A 17189-nucleotide genomic window follows, 5' to 3' on the forward strand; every position below is an offset into this window, starting at 1 on the left:
GTCACACTGTGCATGTGAAACATTTTCAAATATTTTGTACTGGTATTTCTTGTTTCTTAATCTCATTCATCCAGAGGAAGACTCGAAATAAAGACGAAACGTTGATGAACACATAATACGGTTTGTTCCTTTTTATCACTCTCTCTCTCTCTCTCTCTCTATATATATATATATATTTATATATTTATATATATATATATATATATATATATATATATACTATTATTTGTCTGTTTTGTATTTAGTGAAACACACGGAAATTTTTTTTATGTTAGGGATTTTTAAAAATAGACACAATCCGGAATGCCTCTTTTTGGAGCTAGCGGAGTTTCCCCTTCATAAAACAGACACTGTGCTTTACCGTGACAGCGTAGGAAGGCAATACATTTTTCCACATGTGAAAACTTTGTTTTTCTTTTTAATGTTTGCTCAAAAATAAAAACACTCAAATTCGGTGAAGAGTTGACATGTGATGCATCTTAAAAATTGGTCCTTGCTGACAATTAAAAGTGATAATAAACATTGAAAAAACGTAGTAAATCATTAATGTTGGCTCTTTGTTAAAGTGTAGAATAGTTAACAGTCGAGAACTTGGAAACACTTACAAACATCAACGAATAGCTGATAACAAACGCAGTAACATTCAAGTATAGTTCCTACGTGCTGAAGTTGTGTTTACGTTCTTTTTATTAAATTTATTTTAGCTGTCTATACAGCATATAAGTGGTTGCGTGTCGTTTACCCGTTGGGGGCTTAATTCTTTAAAAATTGTATAAAAACTCTATGACTACCAATTACTCGTAATTTGTGGGTGCATATCCCACTTAGCTTCAGTGGAAGAGTAAGTCATTTGTTTACAACTGTTTGGAAAAAACCTCTCCACCTGTTAAGCAAATAGCAGCCAGTAGTTTATTTTTTATTCAGTATGTGGAAACCACTTTGAACAGCATATTTTGAAATTAGATTACATTTTACATCATTTACGCTCTGATCCCCATCTGGCATTAATTGAAACCAATGGCTCTCGTCTTAAGGAGTCTTAAAGTTTTGAGAAGCTTCTGCGCTTCACCTCTACTCCTGATCTGAAGTGGAACACAATCATCAAATCCGTTGACATGGTCGCTAGAAAAATGGTGGGATCCTTCTGTCGATCCAGTAGATATCTCACTGTTGATTAATTTCTCCACCTCTATAAGAGCCAGGTACATCCAAGGACGGAGTACTGTTGCCACATCTTGGCAGGAGCTGCTAGAAAGGGCTTATCCTGCCCTGATAGAGTTAAAAGTAGATATCGTAGCCTTGTAGGGGATTCCCTTTTGTCTTCCTTGCAACCTCTTTCTCACTAAGGAGATCTTGCCAGCTTTCTATGTTTTATCGTTATTTTCATGGAAAGTGCTCGCCTGAGCTCCAATCTATTATCACCCTATATAAACTTTCAAGAAAACATTCGTATGGCTGAAAACACTATCAATAATTTCGCACATTCTTTATCTGTGCCTAAACCTAAATGTAGAATCAATGAACAAAGTTTCTATATTAGAAATGCACGCCTGTGAACTTGTCTTCGGTTTGCCTGCTTTCCAGCTGATTACAATTTGGTTGTCCTCAAGTCCAATGTTAATAGGTTGTTGATGAGCTTGATGTAAAGAACACCTTCATTTCTGCACTTTAAAATTATACGTGTCGATAAATAATTAAATTCTACTGCGTTTGGTATATTTTTTCTGTTGTTATTTATTTATTTTTTTGTAATTTTAATTTATAGAGGCTGGAATGATCAACCAAAACAATGTACTGGGTAAAGTCTATTTTGTAACGAATGTAAAAAATGGTTTACTGATAAAACATTTGTGACAAAAAAAAATAATAAATAATTGTTTCGAAATCGATAAATGCTACTTTACTCGATACATAGGTTACTTAATGTTTTAAAGTGTTTCCAAGCGCCTTTCTTTATTTTCTAAATCTTAAATTGCGTATTTCCATATTTATACCGCTAGCCGCTAAATCAAACTTTTATCCGCTAGATTGCAAACAGAACTTTGAGATCTAGCCGGAAAACTGCCAAATTAGCAACACTGACCTGTGTAACTTAAAATATTTCACTGAAACAAGCGTTTGTTTTTATTTATAAGAGTTACTAACATGTTTTAAGATCGGATTTTTTTCAATTTTCGATACTTATCAAAGGAATTTCTGAAAAAAATACATTTCTAAGAACACTACCAGAAATATAAATTAGCTTTGCTTTACATTTGCAAAAGATAAGCTCTGCCGTTTCGGGACGTATAATAAAGAAACTAACACACACACACGCAAAGTGACTTTTATAGAAAGATATAGAGATAGAGATACAGATATAAGATAAAGTATAACACGGATGACTTTCATGTTTTCTTTAAACTTTAATTGTTTTATTTATGATTCTGACTCTCATCCTGTCTTACTAAATATATATTTATATTTTCACATAAAATGCCAACCTACTTTGCAATAACATATTAGTTTAGTAATTACATATTTGTTTTGTTTTGTTTTTTTTTTTTTGCTTTTATTACTTACATATTTTACAGCGTGAAATTAGTTTCCGCTTTGCATGCAATTTGATATATTGCATATTTCTTAACTTTGCTACTTCATGTATAGTTCATAAAGAAACTGCACCGACTCGGCGTTGTCCGTTATGTAATAAACTGATTTTAATCCATCATAGACAGGTTCCATTTTATTACTACCGGTATTTCGGAGGTCGGGATTGAGAACCGGGTTTTGTCTAAAAGTGCTCACTAATTTATTAAGCCCGCATAAATATCTGATGGATACTACTTAATAAAAATTGTTTCAATTCATTATTTAATATGCATTTACTCATCAAAGCCCGAAGGCAATTCTAGAATAGAGGTTATTCGACGTTATTAAGACAGCGAGATAAGGCCGTGAAAATCAGTATTAGTGGAAATTTGCTATGGTTTTGTTATAAATAGGGACGGCTCAACACAAGCTTATTTACGAATTGAAAACGATTATGTTCTAGTCAGGTGGAAAACAGTTTCACAGTTGTTAGTTCCAAAGATAAGAAGTTAAAGGAAAGACACTGCTCATGGAACGTTCGTTTTGTATGATACATATATAGAGAGTGAGGGATACTATTGTATCTGTTGTAAAGTTTGTTTTTTACAGTTGAAACCTAGATTAATACTCACTCGAGCATTTACAATACATTTTAATATATTCATTATTATCAGATAGTGTGTATCCGACATCTCTGTTGTTGGCATTAAGTTTAACTTTCGAACACATAACTTAAGTATCCTTTTCCTTGATAATCGCGCAGATTAAAGGGATGTATCTTTTTATTTATGTACTAAGCCTCTTTGTGGATTCTTTCTTGTGTTTAAGTTAAATGCATCGCGCATAATTACTGAGCGGCTTAATGTACTTCCGGTCGGGCCGTGGTTGTTCTTAATGGATCTGATCACAACTTCTGATTAACAATCAGCTGGGTCGAGTGCACCAATCCATAAGTGATCTTGGCCGTATTGAATCTTACAATAATATTGACCATCAAACCAATCATTTTGGGAGAATTGTGCAAGGAAGCCAACAAACGGAAAACAAGTATCAAAAAATCAAATATTCAAAGAAAGCAAAAAAAATTGATCTTAAAAAAATTGATCTTAAAAGCGAAAATGTGCGTGGGCGAGGACAATTCTCAACTTTTATAATACAAGAATTCTTGATTTACCGATTGAAAATGTAGTATATATAGAGCATCCAGACAGGTGAAAAAGTGTTTAATCGGTTTTATTTTGGCAAACCGCGCTGCTAAACGGTTTAAATTGAAAAACGGTTACGTAGGTGTCATCAGATTTATATCTATTTGTTAAATGTTTAACGAGTACGCATACGTGAACCGGTCACATGACAGATTTGTAATGTCAATAGAAAGTAGATTTTGAAAGTGGTTTACCAGCTCTTCATGAGAAAATGTTTTTAAAGGGGCCTTCTAAAATCCTTTCCAGCTGACCTAATGTTTAATGGGCTAAACTCGGTGTCTTTAGGTTTTGGTTTCGATCTAAGCTAGAATATTTTTTATTTGCAAAAAGTCAACGTTCAAGAAAAGGCATAGCCCTGAGATACATTGGCACTACTGCGCGTTTTTTCCAGATTATGATGTGGAATACGATGTTTTTCCGACGTACAGTGTTATTTATAACTTGTTCAGTTTTTCTCTTTATTTCATCGCAAATATTCACTTTTTCCGAGTTATTAACCAACAACGTGACTGTCGATATAAAGAAATGATGAGGAAGATTGTCGGCGGCCATCTTGTTGACTCCCAACTTATGGAAACTTAAGATTTGCGATGAAATGAAAAGAATTTTATTTAATTTATAACAAAATAAGTGCCAGGTTTAAAGAAAAGTAACTTTGATTGGTTACGGTAACATGTTTTGTATATCAATTTTTTCGGCCTTTTCTTTTCGTTTGTTCGCATCAATTAAGTAGTGTCTTATTATTATTATACTATTTACTTTTTCTTCAATGAATTCGTTCGAGGCAATATGAGAACAATGACGTAAACGCTGGTTGAAAAGATGAAAGCTCTTCGCGTTTTGAAGGTAGAGGCATCATTAAGCGATGAAGTACCATCCTTTTGTATAAACAACATCTATTAATCTAGTAAATTAATACTAGCTTACTTAAACCTTACTCATGTTTATAGAAAAGTAAATAAAAACGCCTGTCTTGCTCTATCTTTATTTTAATGCCAAGATCGCCACAGATAATGACGCATGGGTGAAAGTGATAGAGACACATGACTCTCGAAAATTAAACAACTATGAAATCCGTTTGTTGTCCTTTTTTCAGTGAGAATCGCACCTATATTACGAATACCATGTTTTAAAGGTAAATTAGTGCATCAACGCATTGGCATCAAATTGATTTTTTTTCATAATCGATTTTGCAATATGGATTCCTGTGTATCGACTTATTTTTCTGGATTGTATTTCTTAAAAGTTTATTTGGCTAGCACTTTGAAGTTTGGACTATTCCTAATTTCGATTTTTCATTATTCTCTTGTTTTAATGTTTATATCTTTGTCAAAAACGAGGGTGGTAATGAAGATAAACTCCTTCTCCCTAAAAAAATGTTCTCACGATGTGCGCCTCCAAAAGCCCCTGACAGCCCAATCCTGCGCCTAGCCTTCTCGTGTTGATTAACTACTAAGTCCAGCAAACTTGTTTTTACTAGTTGTAAGAAGGTACACGGGGGGTTAACTGGCGCCTTAAAACTAGTCAGTCTGCACCGTTGGGGTTCATCAACTTTAGATAATAGCGTATCTAGTAGAAGGTAACTGAGTAAAAACGTGTGCTTCCTTGCGGGAATACACAAGCACAGACTGGAAAACAACGAGTGACCTTATAGTATATCTATAAATGTTAGAATATGTGTGTGAGGACAATTCTTAATCTATTAACTCAACGAATTATGTAATGTTTAGGTTTCGATTCCAGCTAATAGTACCAATGTCATTTTTTTTAAACGATCACTACTTATATTAGGTACAGCGTGATAATAATCAATAGATAATTTCCTCCATTATAATAATGAAAAAATCGGCACGAATGAAAATGTCATATTTAAACGTCCTATACTACTGGGCTACGCCGAAAGACCTGCTATTATATAAAAACAGGACTATGTCTGTATGGGTGCAAAACGTCTATGACAAACACCTCTCTGATTATTGTGTCTACAGATTTGAAGATAGCTCAAATGGAAATGACGAGGGATAAATAATAGATTTGGCTGGAGCGCTGAATTCTTTGGTTTAAATTCCAGCTGGTGGCACCGGACTATTTTTTCTTTTGAAACCATTAGTATATATACTTGATACAATAAAGAATGTGCTCAATAATAGTAAACAAATATCTCTTATGAATTATAGCATCGTATTTTTGCGTATTTTAAGGTCGAGCAACGCTGACGTCCCGCTAGTGCATTACACACACACACACACACACACACACACACACGGTCCTTGCTAATGAATCCAGAGATGGCTTCTTTCGCCGGGTTCAGATCTACCGACTAGTAAAATCGTGACACCCTGCACACTGAAGTTTCCCGAAAGGATGAAACACTGGTGTCTGTAGGAATTTAACAATGATTATATATATATATATATATATATATATATATATATATATATATATATATATATACGTAAATTGAATAAAATCACAACCTACATGAATAGAAATTAACTTATTTTGGCGTTAAGCTCTTACAGCTGTTTCGTGAAAGGATGGACAATTACCTCTCGTCCATAGAACTGTAAATCTTCCATCTAGTCACTCCTCAGAGACGCTTACAACTATTTCTAACAAGTTTTTCAATCCGTTGTGAACACGTTTATGTTTTCCTCCATATGAAATTGAGCTCGTACTTATACTTAGTTTTTTTAGTTTCGTACAACCGTTACAGTCAAGAACATCCTCCTATAACTTTGTTTTTAGCCTATTTTGGAGGCACTATTTTAAATTAGTCTCACAGCTGTAAGATTTCTACGCCCAAATAAGTGAATTTCTATTCATGTAGGTTGTGATTTTATTCAATTTACGTATATATGCTCTGGAAACTCTTTTGAAAATTCATTGAGCTGAGATTATAATAGAGTTGGTATTATAGACAATTATATTCTAAACTTGCAACAGAAAGGGATTGTCGATAAATATATATATATATATATATATATATATATATATATATATATATATATAAATATATATATATATATATATATTACAATAGAAAAATGAGACCATGAACAGTAATATAGGTAATCTTAAACATGGAAAAGTAAAGGACTAGTTGTTGAAATCTGAAAAGAAAAGAACAAGAAAGTCTAGTGAAAAATAAAATAAATTTACAACTTAAAATATTGTAGCATTAAGACTTGATTATATAATGTTATAAAATGAATTAAAAATCTTCATGTTGCAATATTTTAAGTTACAAATTTATATTTTTTACTAGAATATCTTGTCATTTTTTTCAGTTTTAACAACCACTCCTTTACCTTTCCATGTTAAAGTTTAGCAATATTACTTTTCCTGCTCGCATTTTTATACTGTAATCCATGATTTTTCCATGCTGTCAATACGATACCTTTTTCTTTGTTTAATTTCAGTATTATTTTCTGCCCCCATACATACATATGTAATAAGCAGTATACGGCACTCATCTGCTTTCAATAAAATACGCCACATTATCTCTCTTTCATGCTTTCATTCACTCTGTTTCCCTTGTTACTTCTCTTTTCGCGGCAGCAGTGAATTGATAGAAACAGTAGTAGCGGAAGTGATGTGGTTGCTAAGGAAACCAGTTATAAAAAGGCATCGCTCACCTCGCTACGATTTTTAACACCAGTAAATTCATCATAACTCTTGTTTTACTGGACAAAATTGAGATTTTATTTTCGCAATATAGCTGAGAAAGTGGTCAATAAACTGTAATAATTGTTGGCAATATGGTCGATAAATAAGTAAACGGTGACGCTTTAGCAGTTCGTAATTACTAAAACTATCACTTACCTATATATTCACACACTACAGTGTTTGAATTATATACATACACACACACACACATATATATATATATATATATATATATATATATATATATATATATATATATATATATATATATATATATATAGTCATCCACATCCAGTTCGGTTTTGTCCTGGCTATGACCTTAAACTATATCCAGTGGTGAGGCCCAAGCTTGCGGGCTTTAGGGAGTGTTGAGACCCCCTTTAATTTCCATTGCTCCCAGGTCCAGTCTAACCCGGAGTGGTAGTACCTGTTAGGGTCCCCAACTATGGGTTAAATAGAAACCGACTTGAAAACAACACATATATTATATTAAAAAAAAAAATCTTCAAAATCTTTGGATTCGGCATTAAAAAACCTGAAAAGGGTTGATATGCCGTGAAACAAAAACATCCAACCAACCAACCAACCATTTCGGTTTCGTCGGTCACGGCTCATGAGACGTTACTGAGAAAGTTCCCCATGAATAGCAGTGAAACTAAGATTATTACGTATTGACAACTGAGATATGGTCAAAAAAGGCATGTGTTGATCGACCGTTATTGTACCAAAATAGTTGTATTGCAAAGTTAATGGTAAGTATGTTTTACCCTGTAGCATTATAAGACATTAAAACGTGAACGTTTGAAACGTGCGCATAAAACTGAAGGCTGTCTTCTTTCCCTGATCGATTTGTAAGTGTTTCCCGGGCGACATCTTTCACAAAAGCATCGCCTTCTTTGGAGACAGATGTCGGAAAATATGTCAGAATTAACAAACACGGAAAAGGTCACGTTTGATGAAAATACGACAAACATAAGCAACTGTTTTCTGTTTGCCTAGTTTGTACAACATTCGAATCTCGAAACGAAAATCGATATGACACTTCCCGGAAAGTACGATTGGCCACGAATCACCGGGGGATAGAAAGGCGGAAGTTTCTATTCAGAAGATATTTTTTTTTTTTTTACAATCCATGGATTTTTTTTCATTCTGTCATTTTGAAACGACATTGACAAAACGGCATGTTTACTTTACGTAATATTCCGAGTCGAAATTAAACGAGGATATGAGATTTTCTATCAAAATGTATGTGTTATTCTCCTTTTCTGAACTACATATTTAAATCAATAATCTAATTGCATGGTATGCATATGCATATGTATGTATGCCTCTATATTAGTATGTATATATGTATATATGATGTATATATATTTAAACATACAATATATAGAGAGAGATATACATTAAATATATAAATATACTACATATATACATATATATATAAACATATATATGCGCACGCACATATATATTTATATATGAATTTAAAACGATATATATATATATGTGTGTGTGTGTGTATACATAGAGAGAGAGACAAACAAAGAGAGAGAGGGGGAGGGAGAAAGAAAAGTACTATATATAATCTATATATATATATATATATATATATATATATATGTATATAATATGGAATATGAACTAGGAGACCGTAAACTAGCGTTTATGCAACACTCTAGATTGTCTTATGTTTGTGCTCGAATTAGATTTTCGGCATATATTAGACAATCAAGAGGGTTCGGACGGCAGAAGCGTTTCATAAATGCTTGTTGACATACTCTTAGCTTTGTTTTCTAGGGCAGTTCTTGCTGTTAAGTATTTTTATAGGGGATTAATAATGCTTCTTAAATAATGATTGCCATTTTGTATCTACCGATTCACGTGAAGCTATAATCAAATGCTCTGATTATATGTATAAAGTGGCTTAATCTCCTGCTCCAACGCATTCGTCTGAATGCAATTTTAAAACAAGATCCATAGATATTAGCACACTTACAGAAACAAAATATAGATGCAGGTATTAACGCGTATCAGAATAAAAATTGAAGAAAAACGGTTCACAGTGTTTAAAATATATTCGTGACCCCCTGAGAAATCTTCAGAAAATAAAATCAGTCTCATGTCCAAGACTTTTGTATGGATGATTTTTTTTTTTACTAAATCGCAGAATCTCTTGCGAGCAACACACCTGTACACTTGATAGAAATAGAAGGAAAAAGCGGAATAAAACGAGCAAAGCCAATGAGCTAATATTTGCCTTTATAGCAACGTTTTGCTTTCCTTTTTGTAGGCTTTTTTTTATTGAACTGTAAAATGAAAAAAAAGGGCTTGCCACGGTCCCCCAGGCATTGTGAATAATATTGGATAGAAGAAGGCATCCATTGATCGAGGCGAACCTGTCTATTGAAAATCCTGTAGATTATAAGTCCATTTTTATTTTATTCGCAGTTGTTTCGGAATATTCTAAGCAGAAAAAAAATGAATGTAAAGAACACGAAAGAGGAAGAGAGAATGATAGGACGGCAGAAATCTGAAATATAAAAGTAGGCGAGGGGGGTCCAGCAGTCTTTGACAAACTATAGATACACACGAAGGAGGTGCATAATCTCCAACCTCACCTCTCCTGATTCGACGTTGTTAAATACCAGTGACAAGTGAAATGTATGTACAGGACGACTTGGAAACAAATGTCGAGATAAACGGTGAACATATACAGCGCTAGCAGTATCAGAATTTTTTTGAAATTTTCAGGCGAGTCGCCATTTTGAATATACACCTATATTTCTATCAGATTTTTATAATAGTAAAACGTAATTTAAACCCGTAAATTTTATTTCAATCAAACGAGCAAAGACCAAATGTTAATATCATAAAAGCTTTAATAGAGAAATAAACAATTTTATTTATTTTTCCTTCGATTTTGCACTTAACATTTCACGGAATGTCGAACAAAACACTAGTTGAATCTTACGATAAATATTTTTAAAATGGCAAAATATATAACTTACCTGGTTAATGAGTAAGATATGCTTTCTTTTAATCTTCCTGTATGAGAATTTATTCATATTTATGTATTATAATCCATGTATTTTTTAAATGGAAGGATTTTTCCAACACACATCGCGACCAAGCGTGGCTTTCAAAGCAACTTGTAACGACACCGGAAGTGAAAAATTATCTCTTACTTATGTACGGAGGCCTATAAGTGTAAAAAAAACACTAATTCAGAAACCTTAATAATCTCGATATTGGATTATATTCCTTCAAATTTTCCACTTTTTAAGGTTTTCGGAGGCGCTGAAAACGGAAATAACCATTTATATATACGGCAAACGAAACTAGTAGTTTCCAAGATAAAAAAATTTACAAATGGTCACAAAGTGGGGGGTCACTTTTCTATAATGATGTGACGTCAAATGGGCACCCACTTTATGGCCACATTGCAATGAACAGATTTAAGGGAGATAACTTGTCCTTTTTTTATTTTTGTGCCTTTACGCTATCGTAAATAAAAAAACTGGGAGTTTTCATTTTTTCATTAACACGAATTACGATATGACGCAGATATGCAATGTTATTTTTTTTTAATATCTTAAAGAAATACCTGAATTTTTTTTTATTATACTATAAATCTGCATTATCCGATTTCGTCTTTTTTTTATATCGAAAAAAAGGAAACCAGGAATTAAATATAAATATATAAACTGATCGACCATTAATTACTGGAACATTCTAAACAAGAATTAAGCTTCCACGTAAAAAACAAAACAAAAAAAAAACACGTGGTTATCGAAAAAAGAAGGATTTAAATTTTGGACTTTACCGGTAAATTTACAGATAAGTGATATTTTTTGTTGTTTTAAATTTGAGTATTTTATTTATTCATGTTTTATCTTCAATTTGTGATATATAAAACGTGTCAAACAAAATTAATTATTAAAATTCTCATAGACATTCCAAAATGGGGGGGGTGAATTTATAAAACAACGTTTGTCTAAAATATTATATTTAGTTTATCGGAAAGAGCATAAAATTTTACATTCACCCTGAAAAAACATAACAATTGAACGAATAGGAAAATTTTGATAGATTTTTAAAGTTTAAAAATTGAAAAATATTCATCTCATAAAAATCAATTGATTTCACTACGTAACAAAATGGCTTCCCAGAGCGCACGCACGCACTTTGTAAACAATGTTTTTTAAACAATGAAAAATAATATTTCTATAATTTTTTAAACAACTTAAATAGTTTATTTTGGAAGCATATTCTATAAAGAAAATAAATAACCCACTTTAGAAAGAGAAATTACGAGTTTTCTATATTTTAATCGCAGTTTTCTGTTAGGGGTGTCAAAAATTCCCCCAAAATTCTGATACTGCTAATACAGCGCTTAGAATTCGCAAATGGTCATCTATCTGGCATTAAACAGGCAAAACGTTGCTTAACTTCGATGATCTGATGAGGACCGGTGTGTAAATGCGATTATGCCGTATAAAAGATTAAGAAAAAAGAAATTAAGTGTCCAAATGAAAAACGCGATAAATCCGATTAGATGGAATTGCAGACTTCTTCTATAATATAAATCTAATCTGTCCGTTTAAATGTATGTGTGTGTATGTATGTATGTATGTATGTATGTATGTATATATGTATGTCTGCCTGTTTGGGTATGCGGGTAACCTAATACCTCAGGGAGATGGACGCCTCTGCCTTGCATAGTTTCAGGTCATCCTTGGGCAAGGTGTAGTACCTGTTAGCCTCCCTCTCAAGTTCTGCTTACTATATTGTGAGAACTAGGGATATATAAATACATATGCATGTTTGCTTGCATATGTGTATGTGTGTGTGTATGTCCAGCTGCCGGAAAGGTAAAACTCCGTGATAATAAAACATGCACACTATGCCACTGCTCAGTCATCTCACTATATCAGTTTGTCACTGCGCAACCAGTGGTAGGGTGCGAGAGGGTACAATATGTGTAGCACAAGCATGTTGTGTCGTGATCTTTATGTGCAGATATCTTTCGAAGAAGAAAAATAAAGTCCTATGGGGATAGGTGAGTAGCGACGTGCACAGGCTTAGCGGGCTGGAAGTGCATAGCTGCAAATCTGCACATAGGCGGCCAGTGATTTATCTAACATCGTCGAGTAAATCGCTTACAGGGTGGAAGCAACTTCGGTGGATGATCTGGCGGCTGAGCAGCCTTTTCTAGGGATACACTGCTCACCCATGCATTTGGGAAGGGTCTAGAAAAGGTGACCTAAAAATTGTCTACCCTTTTATTAGCTGGTCGGCTTCCTCCGGTCGGCGGCTGCTCTATATTTGCAGGATAAACAATAATAAACAAGGAAAATCCAAATTTTATCAGGAGAGGAATAACCTAACTGTTGCTACGGGGAATGTGAGAACTTTGCTAGATGTCCTGGATAATGAAAAGTTTTGAGCGTATGACAGCTATTGTTGCAAGAGAGCTCGCTAGGTACAGCATAGACATTGCGGCATTGTCTGAAACACGATTGAGTGCTGAAGATCAATTGGTGGAAGTGGCTTTGAGACGAGAGGGTGGAATTGGCTTTGCAGTGCGTTCTGATTTGGTGAAGAGGATTGAACAGCCAATCTGTGTAAGTGACATAATTATGATGATGCGCTTCCCTCTTGCACACGGTAGGTATATGGCGATTTTATCTGTGTATGCCCCTTCCATGGGTCATAATGAAGACACCATAACGGCGTTTTATCGAGATCTCACTCGTACCATTTCCTCTATTCCTTTATCTGAGAAGATCTTACTCATGGTTGATCTAAATGCAAGGGTTGGCAAGGATCATCACACCTGCGGCTCACTCGGCCGGTTTGGTGAAGTAGGGTCAACAGTAATGGTGTGCATGTTCTCCATCTATGCACTCAGTTTGACCTTGCTATCTGTAACAATTTCTTCAGCCACAAAGAGGGCCATAGGTTTACCTGGACCTATCCTCGTTCAAAACAAGGTCACTTGATCGATTACATTATTTCCAGGAAGGCAGATTTGCGGGATGTATGTAGTGTGCGTGTTATGCATGAAGCTGAATGCGGCACAGATCACTTCTTGGTACGCAGGAAGTTGAAGGTCTGTATAAGGAGGAAGTGTAGGTTGGGTGGTGTTGGGATTCCCAGATGGGTTGATGTGTCCAGGCTGGCTGATCCAGGTGTACGTGAAAAGCTTCGATCTGTAGTTAATTCTGCTGATTTTGATGCGTCATGGGCGCATTTTAAAAATACAGTCGATGAAATAAGTGGAGATGTTCTTGGCTTCCGAAAATCTAAAAATCAAGATTGGTTTGATGATAATGATTCTGAAATTACTCAACTCTAAGTGCTAAAAATGAGTTGCACCATAAGATGTTGTCTGCCTCTCATGAAGGTCGAGAGTCCATCCAACAGTCACTTAAAGCAAACAAGGGTATTCTCCAAAAGCGACTCCGCCAAATGAAGAAACAGTGGTGGGATAAACTCGTCAACCAAATCCAGATGGGTTTTGATTGTAAAGACCTAAAACGCATGTGCCATTTGCTTAAAAAAGTTTTTGGTCCTCAAACACTATCTACATCTCCCCTACTCTCAAGTGATGGAATTGCCCTTATAAAGGATCCTAACAAGATTCTCCTTCGCTGGAGTGAGCATTATTCTGATCTCTTTGACAATCCCTCTGATGTTGATAAGGACGTAATCAATGAATTTTTATCACAACAGAAGCTTATCCATGAATTGTCCGTGTTCCCATCTGAGAATGAAATTAGAGATGCAATCAAGGAAGTGAACGTTGGGAAAGCTCCAGGGTTTGATGGAATTCCTGTAAAAGTCCTCTTACATGGGGGTGATAAACTTGTTCATGAAATTCTTCATCTTATCACTGATGTCTGGAGGGGTGTTCCCGTCCATCAGGATTGGGTTGATGCAATTCTTATATCACTGTACAAGGGAAAGGGGGCAAGGACCGACTGTGGAAGTAGTCGTGGGATAAGTTTGTTGTAAGCAGTTGGCAAAGTATTTTCCAGAATTCTACTCAATAGATTGTTAAAGTATATTTGTCCATCCGTCATTCCAGAAAGCCAAAGTGGCTTTCGTCCGGGCAGAGGAACCACGGATATGATCATCTCTAATCGGCAGTTGCAGGAGAAATGTACTGAACACTGCGTTCCGCTTTATAAGGTGTTTTGTTGATTTGACTAAGGTTTTTGATACGGTGAACAGAAGTGCCCTATAGATAATTCTGGGGAGGTTGGGATTCCCACCTCAATTTCTACGATTAATCAGGGAGCTCCACACTAAGAACATTCCCTAAAGGCATATGATAACATAGTTGCAAAATAAATTGAAAAAAGTGTAGGTGCTAGGATATGACCCTGCTTCACACCATTCTCAACCGACATGGGTTCCGACAGGTATCCGTTGAAGTTCAGTCGAGCCTTCATATTAGTGTGGAGCTCCCTGAGTAATCGTAGAAATCTCAGTTTAAGTGTGACCTTTGCAACAGACTGTGTAAAAGCAGGGCTGGTCTGAAGAGCCACCTTCGTTCGCACAGAAAATAGGAATTCATGCATTCTTGATCACATCTCCACATCTATATATGTGTGTGGGTATAAGTGTATATATGTGTACATAATTATAATAAAAAAGATATGTATATATTCAAAAATACATGAAAATAATTGAGTAATCAACAATAAATCAAGGGAAAGATGGTCTTCTTCTGTGAAGAAGTGACAATCACCATGTCTGCCTAAAAGTTTCGACGCAGGCAACAGATTTTTACGAGATCGTTATCGTTTTGAAGCCAACCCTTCGCGCGACAAATGTGGACAAATCGGCTAAAAACATTAATTCCTTTACCCTAAACTGGCCACTTTTCTACACGTATGGGTCGCTTTTTTTCGCCGATATTTTCGAAAGTCATCTCCTGTTTTCGATTGATTAGCCTTTATACCTTATTCGCTTCCGATTTTGCGATGGCCGCAACGGAAAAGGTGTCACGTTTTACTTTCGCGTTGTTTTCCTATTGGCGATTGCTTCCATGATACTAATGTTTCTTTTTCTTTGGTTCTTTTTTTTGCTCAACACACACCTCCAAACACGGGGCAACGCCGGTCACCCAGGCCAGTTTACTATAAAAAGACAAATATGTTAAATCGTAATAGGAATTACAATTGGTATGCATCGAACACAAAACAACGTCGATATGATGCTATTAAGTATAATTCTTAAGTGCAGCCAGGGGTTGCAATGCAACACTTTGTATAACGATAATTTCTAGCGTTCGATGTTTACACACGACGTACGGAATCAAAATGCATAAATGCGTTTGGACACATATCGTCTGCGCACACACTATCCGAAATAAAAACAAATAATTATATTTGGGATCAATCAGAAAACTTTGACAATGTATTTGAAATGGTGTTTCTTGGGAAATACGCCAACCTATTAAAAGCGATGGTTTTCTTCAATTAATCAGTAAGAACTCAATTGACTCGAAACTGCGCACCGGTATTGCTGGTTTAGCACTATGGGCAACATCTCTCTCCACTCACACGCACACAAACATTAACGGACCCGCAGACACACACAACCAATTGATATTATAATCTGCAAGTCTGTATAAACTTTATTCATTGATATATTATATTTTTAAAGTGACCCTATTAATAAAAATGAGGATTAACTCTTATAAAAATCGTTCAATGAATTATATTATAGTGAGCAGAAAAGTTTGAATACGACACTCTTGACTCTCTTCAATCGCTTCAAAGAATTTTAAAAATATTAAAGAACGTTAAATGTGCTCCTATTGCTGAAAACCTTGGATTTTAAACATATATAAATTATCTGTTTTGCGAATATGTGACTTATTTATTCATTATTTTTTTTAGTTTACCGTATGATAATATCTCACATTCAAATACAACACCTGCAAACGTTTTTAACTTAATATATTTCTCTTGTTTTATGATCAGATAAAATACATGTCACAAACAACACACCTTAAAAGGAGTCGTGAAGACACCAATCAGACAAAGTACCACCTCTCATTACTAGTAACCTTTATTCCCATAAATTTCGTCATTTTGAAAACGGTGTTTTGCAGTCGCACTGTTGAAATTACATAGACTGGACATATGGATTACTAAATAGAAAGACAGCACGCAAGAAAGAGAGAAGTAGACTTGTGAAAAACGTGAGTCCTCTCGATGTACATACTGACGACTAATCTGCCCACTTTACTGTTAAAGTCTTTATATTTTGGAAAGTCTTCTACTCTAATCGTTTCTTCTCTCAGACTTCTACGTTTGGAAATTCATTTCCATCTCTTGCTCCCTTGAAAATAATGATATATAGTTTAACTAAAACTAGTCTGGGTGCCCGGCGTTGCCCGGGTGTTTGGAGGTGTGGGTTGAACAAAAAACAGTGGTAGTAGGCAGGCAGGCTCTAACCCGTACAGCGAAGGAGGCAAAGGACTAGAAAAAAAAAAGAAAAAAACGTGACGTCTTTGCTGTTACACCCATCGCTAAACCAGAAGTTAGTTAGGTGTAAACTAAGGCTAGAAAATCTAAAGGGGGCGATGAATTTTGAAAAGATCAGCGACAAAAAGTCCCATTTGCGGATGAAGGAATTAATATTTTAGGCCAATCTCTTGATATTTGACGTCTGAAGGGTCGACCTAAAAATCGTGCCGATCTCGTGAAAATCCGTTGCCTTTGTCGA

General features: G+C 34.9%; 1 protein-coding gene across 16 annotated transcripts in view; it reads right to left on the minus strand.

Annotated features, from left to right (window-relative positions):
• Positions 1–17189, minus strand: part of LOC145263650 (5-hydroxytryptamine receptor-like) — a 1538699-nt gene that overhangs the window by 209042 nt on the left and 1312468 nt on the right. The window lies entirely within an intron of this gene.

Source organism: Euprymna scolopes, chromosome 39, assembly GCF_053919585.1.
Source record: "Euprymna scolopes isolate OS-2025 chromosome 39, ASM5391958v1, whole genome shotgun sequence".
In the NCBI taxonomy this organism is placed as follows: domain Eukaryota; kingdom Metazoa; phylum Mollusca; class Cephalopoda; order Sepiida; family Sepiolidae; genus Euprymna; species Euprymna scolopes.